At 36.4% G+C, this 6,658-nt stretch overlaps 1 protein-coding gene across 1 annotated transcript in view; it reads left to right on the forward strand.

The window, feature by feature from the left end:
* The window catches only part of LOC103606234 (glutamate receptor 4), a 116,792-nt gene extending 114,071 nt beyond the window's left edge, over positions 1–2,721 (forward strand). The window contains exon 13 of the mRNA XM_008590828.1: positions 2,637–2,721. The gene's annotated coding sequence lies outside the window, so the exon portion shown is untranslated. The remainder of the gene's footprint in view (positions 1–2,636) is intronic.
* Positions 2,722–6,658: the final 3,937 nt, after the last annotated feature.

Here is a 6,658-nt window from a genome sequence, read left to right on the forward strand (position 1 = left end):
ATATATATATATATATATATATATATATTAAAACAAAGCTAAATGAGTAGATTTTTTAAAATATCTATTTTACTTAATATTAAATGTTGAAAGGGAATCTGAAGAAACATATTCAGACTTTGGTCTTGGTTTTGTTTAAATTTACTTAAGAGTAGGTAACTATGAATTCTCTGGAACCACCTTCCCTAAGTCCTCTGTTAAGCCCCTGAATGGTCTTGGAACCAAAGCTTCTGAATATACATGATGGTCTGATACACTGGCTTGGATTAGACTCGTGGATATTTATTTTTCGTGTTTTCCTCAGCATGTGACTTAATCTAACTAATCTAAACTGCCCACAACTGCCACAAAATTATTTTCTCTAGAAGCTCATGGAAAATACCAATGCTGGAATAGAATGTTCTAAACAGCTAGGTACCCCCTAAAGGGATCTGACCCCCAAAACATCCATCTAAAACACATAACACCGAAAAACAGGATTACACTATAAAGTTATCCAGCAACTCTGGTACCAAATTTTGGTCTAGGTTTCTTAAAGATAACATTTTGTTATTAAATTTTTTTGATGTAAATAGTACTGCTTTGCTAATGCTTCTTTTTTATACACACTAAAAGCATATGCACACTAACACTGAGTAGGAAAATATCCATCTCTAATAACATAACCTCTCAAGAGTCTCACTTCAAAGAGCAAGACTGCTGCAGCCATGTACACCACCTGGTTCCCTGGTGAGATTCTGCTGCATGAATGAGATCCCTGAATAAGGGATCCTCTCAGATGTTTGACTTGAATTGAATTGTTTCATTTCTAACTTCCTCTCTGGTGTACTGAAATTCAGCTTCTCTTCAATTTAAAACAGAATACAATAAATTCATTTCGAATTTTTTAAGGTATAATTTACATCAGTAAAATTCACCCCTTTCAGTGTACAGTTCTGCAAGTTTTGACAATGCTTCATTTGGAATTTTATCCTATTAGTTCCACTTACAAGAAAGAAGTATTTCTCATATGTGGACATTCATCTACTCAACAAATATTCACTGAGTGCCTATTATGTGCCAAATGCAAGTCAGAAGAACTTAGATTTCAAGGGAATAATAAGAATAATTAAGTGGGACTGTTGTGTTTTCCCTAAAATCCTCATTTCATTTCCATGCTTTCTAACACTGAGTGCCTATTATGTGCCAAATGCAAGTCAGAAGAACTTAGATTTCAAGGGAATAATAAAAATAATTAAGTGGGACTGTTGTGTTTTCCCTAAAATCCTCATTTCATTTCCATGCTTTCTAAATATAAAAGCTACTAGTGTTTCCATAAAGACTGTATCCTGAGTTCTGCTTATGAAGATACGTATTAAGAATTGAGACTGTTCACTAAAACAGAACCGTGAAATTGACCTTTTTTTTGACCTCATCTTTCTGAAATATTAGGGCAACTGATCTCTAAACTTTTTTAGGGGCTAGTTGGTAAGAGTGCAGTGTTGCTAACAACAAGGTCGAGGGTTCAGATCCCTGCACTGGCCAGCCACTAAAAAAAAATAATAATAATAAAAATAAACAAATAAGCCTTTTTACGGTTTTTAATCCACTTATTGATTTTATTATTTAATAATTATTCTAATATTTAAGTTCCGAGGCAGAATAAATGCAGGGATAGAATTTCCAAAAGAATTAGATAAAGTTAAATTTATAACAGGGTACTCATTATGAGTTGTGAGAGAGTGATTATCTAAGTCATAACAAACTTAGGGAATATCTCCTTTACCTTATTTTCCTCTTGAATTAACATTAAAATTCAGCTACTAGTAAGAATTAAAAGACAGTAAATGAACAATAATTAGATTTACATAATAACATTGTTTCTTCTCTGTGTAATATTATTATCTGCTACCTAATGTCAGGGAACAGGAATTTAATGAGGATTTCAGAGACCTGACCCCGTAACCTCAATAAGAGAAGTTCCCCAGTGTTGATTATTCAGTACATATTGACACATACTCCCTTTCAGTGCAACTTTTTTAAGCAGAATTCTTAAAATATGAGCCTTAGCTTCCATAATAGGCATAGAGTGAACTATATGTCACTAACTGTGTTGTTCTGAGTCATGTCTCTAACTGGTATGAATGAATGAAAGTGTCTGTGCGTAGGTCTGTGTTATGAAAACAGGAAGATCTGTCATGAATAGTGTATGCATATAGTTTTCAAGGCAATTTATCACAATTTTAAGAGTCTAATTCTTGCACGATAAGGAAGATATTTTCCAACCAGAAATTATAACTTAAAGAATGTTGTCAAACATAAAGGAGCTTTTAAGCTCAACTAGAAGTAATAAGGCATAGAGTGCAGCAAGTGAAAAGATGTTTCTTGCTCAGACTTGCTAAACAAGACCTACTTCTATGAATTTAGGATTAGTTCTTAAACAGTTAGGACCACAAACTCCCGACTGATTCATTCTTCAGCGTAGTCGAGCTTTTCTTTCTTTCATAAGTAGTTTTCATATGACCAAAAGAATATGGGGAAAAAATGCAGATGTCTAATTATTGATATTTTGGTGTTTGTTGTGTCCCATTTTGCTGAAGACACAGAAATATTGTAACACTCCGCGTTCTTTCTGTTTCCTTTTCCATGCAACCCAGCTGACCTTTTCCGAAGCCATAAGAAACAAAGCCAGACTATCCATCACTGGGAGTGTGGGAGAAAATGGTCGCGTCTTGACGCCCGACTGCCCAAAGGCTGTACACACGGGAACTGCAATTAGACAAAGTTCAGGATTGGCTGTCATTGCATCGGACCTACCATAAAAACCAAAAAAATAATTGAGTGCCTTAATTAAACTGTTGGTGACTGATGGGAACGCAGCCCTGAGGGACACGCCAAGCGCGGGCCTCCGCTAACCCAGTCCTTGGGCCGAGCCGCGCCGGACACGGGCCGCAGCAGCGTGTGCATGAGCTCCGCTCGGAACCCCGACTCGGATTTTATATCAGGAAAACTCACAATTTAGGTTTTCTCGGGGAGTGGGTGGGGGGAGCTGGGATGGGTGTATTAACAGCAACCAGTCTCACTCGAGTGGACTTTAACACTAATCAGACTTGCCAGTTAGCGCATTAAACTGTGAAATTTTTGCTCAGAAAGGCCTTTGTCTTCACCGAATGGGATCAAATAGTCATAGAAGTCAATGGACATGCTAACCTGGGTCTCCAGAACACCCATAGAGTCAATGGAAGAATATCCAGCTGAGAAAACAAATCACTAAAGTGGGATAAGAAAATAATAAACAAACATGTAAATCCTGTGAAAACAAAAAATTTAAAGGAAGTATTTACACTTACTTTGGAGAAAAATACTGAAACATGCTTGCTTTTTAACTGACGTAAATTCAGTAGAGGACAACACAATTCTTTTTTCTAACCATCTTAGGGAACAATACATTGCAATAATTGATATAAATGCCATCACTGTAATAAACTTTAGAGACTTTTTTTTATAAACGTTGTTGGTCATCTCGTTTGCTGTAACCTTCACTCTGTCACGAGTCGGTTCACAGATTGCATTTGTCTCACTAACAGGAACACAAACAAAATGAAGAAAACAATGTTAAATCATCAGTCCGCAATGTAGATCAAAAAAGACTACGGGTCACTCATGTTATGTATATTATTTATAATCTCGTTCTGTGTACAAAATTGTGGTTTTTGTACCCAACAGAAAGAATAAAACAACAGACGTTCTTACAATATCTACAGAGCTTAAAGGGTTTTTTTTTTTATCATTATAAAAGTTATTTGAGAAATTACAAGACTATAGGATGAAGTGTAGAAGTCAAATGGTGAACCATATTGGAAAATGTAGCTAGTCATTATACTAAGCTACCCCTCTTTTACAGATCTTTGACTCGTTAGCAGGTTAAATTGTCAAAGACGCAGTCTTTGAGTCGGGGAATGAATCACTGTCTTAACAGCAACATACCCTGTAATTGTGTGTTGAAATTTTACTTGACTGTATTTTGCTGCATAAAATTGTGTCTCTTGGACTTCTCCCCTCATACCCATTGTTCCATATAAATCATTTGAAGGCACTAATAATAGTTTGGGGTAGACAACTAATGAATTAGTCCTTGTTTTCAATTGGAAATTGCAAAGAAAATTATACCCGTGTTTATTTATAAAAATTACCTTATGCTATATATGGATCAAATTAAAATGGTTCAAAAGAAGGTTTGGCTCATCTGGAATAGTAAATAAGTAATACAATATAGATAAAAATCACGTATTTAGAAAGCACAAATTAGGATGATTTCAGAAGTCTGGCTCTGAAGGATGAATTGAGTTTTAATGAGCAAGCAGTGGTGCAAAGCTGTGTATGTCAATGACTGTTTAGATAATATATGCAACTGTATAGGCTGGTGAGGGCACGGAGTGTGGTATGATGGAAGATGAATTTGGAAAAGATAAAAGATTGATCTCCTTTTCTCAACTCTTGAGATTCCCATCCCCCATTCAATCTCTGTGCTGTAGTAAGAGCAACGTTAAAAAGTGCAAATTTGATATATCTCTCTCTCTCTCTCTCTCTCTCTCACACACACACACACACACACACACACACACACACACACACTGTTCCCTCAGGGAAAATCCCAAGCTCTTGAGCAGAGCAAATGAGTCCCTTCATGACCTGGCTGTCACTTATCTCTTCTAGAACTTTCTAGGACTCCTCGCACTCCTACCCAACTCTTCCCGCCAGCAAATGAACCACCAAAGCAGCACATAGAACACTGCATATACTATTTCTTCCGTCTATAACTCTTCCCTGTCTCCTCTTTACCTAATTAATTCATACTCACCCTTCAGTGCTCAAATTGAATTTTACTTGCCCTGGGAAGATTTCCATGACTATCCAATTCCAAGCTCTTGAGCAGAGCAAATGAGTCCCTTCATGACCTGGCTGTCACTTATCTCTTCTAGAACTTTCTAGGACTCCTCGCACTCCTACCCAACTCTTCCCGCCAGCAAATGAACCACCAAAGCAGCACATAGAACACTGCATATACTATTTCTTCCGTCTATAACTCTTCCCTGTCTCCTCTTTACCTAATTAATTCATACTCACCCTTCAGTGCTCAAATTGAATTTTACTTGCCCTGGGAAGATTTCCATGACTATCCGCAGCCCCCTGACTATGAGACTGAGTTAGGTGCCCTTCTTAATGTTTTTTCCACATCATGGCACTTACCATACTGCATTGTAATTGCCTGTGTACTTGTCTGTATAACTACTAGACTGTAAGCTCCTTGAGGGCAGGGACTGTGTCTATCTTGTTCACAGATGTATCCCCAGCACCCAGCACAGTGCCTGGCATAATGTAGGTGCTTAATAAATATTTGTTGAATGAATGAATGAGTTGAATTGGATTAACTTAATTAAGTGGAAGCAGAAAGACAATACCTTTCCTCATTAACAGTTCCTAATATGTGTAAGTATATAGTAAGGCAAAATGAAGGCTGAAAGCTGATTTCGTGATGTTGTCTACATCACTGGAAGCAAACAAACAAAAAAGATGATCTGATGAATTTTCTGATCAAACAGGAAGGTACTCCATGTTATTGTACCTAGCTATGGAATAATTTGTTTAGCTAGAGAAATTGTTAGAAAACTAAGTAACACAGAACAGAGTTTTAGTTTGTTTTTTAGCTATACTCGTGGAAGTATCTTTTACTTAAGCTTCAAAGTGGATTCATGATATAAAGTTCAAGACATATTTCTTATAGTAAAGATTAATTTTGCCAAAAACAAAATTTTAAATTTGGTATTAGTAAAACTAGAAACTTCTCTGGATTCCAATCAGGTGAAATGCAATAAAACATAGAAAAGTGATTTTAAAACATGTTTAAGTTAAGATTTAAAACATTTAGATCCACAAAATTGAAGAACTCGGTTACCAAACAAGCAAGATCACCATCTAATGATCCTGAACATATCAGGGAATGCCAACTTTGAATCTGTATCAGCTAGTTAAATGTGTACAATGACCACACATGAAAGATCTAAAGAGCACCTGGAAGAACAACTTTGCTATGCCCAGTTCTATGACTACTCATTAAAAACGACAGTCTCCCATCACTGCTCTTGCCTGAAGCTGCTGCATCATTACTTGGGTGCTCCCTAGTGTCCCCACCCACAGACTATCTACTCATTCTGTTTCCATGAGGCACAGCACATAGTAGGTGTTCGATATGTATTTGTCAATGCATAGACACAACTTTATATATCAAGTCAGTACCAGTGAAAAAAGTTCAAATAATTTTCCCAGAAAACAGAATATCCCAATTTGCAACACCCATGAAATGGTAATAGGAATGAGAACTAAATGCAAAGTGACATCCAGGGGAGTTTGTGAAAAGACAAATTGAAATTGTGCAGATTCATCTGCCTTACACTTACTGATATGATGCTGCATGAAAAGTGTATCTTCTCATACACCTTTATAAAAGGGTTGTAGTTTTAGATAGTTCAGCAGGCTGTAGTACTTAGCATTTGTAAAACCAAATGCAAATATAATCGGTGGTATATTTACATATTTTGTAAGTAGCTGATACCAATAGTCTTTTCAAAAGAGAGCCATTCTTCTTTAAGAAAAGATTTTAATAAATTATGAAGGGCAA

This window comes from Galeopterus variegatus, unplaced genomic scaffold (genome assembly GCF_000696425.1).
Source record: "Galeopterus variegatus unplaced genomic scaffold, G_variegatus-3.0.2 Scaffold6399, whole genome shotgun sequence".
NCBI classification, from domain to species: Eukaryota; Metazoa; Chordata; class Mammalia; order Dermoptera; family Cynocephalidae; genus Galeopterus; species Galeopterus variegatus.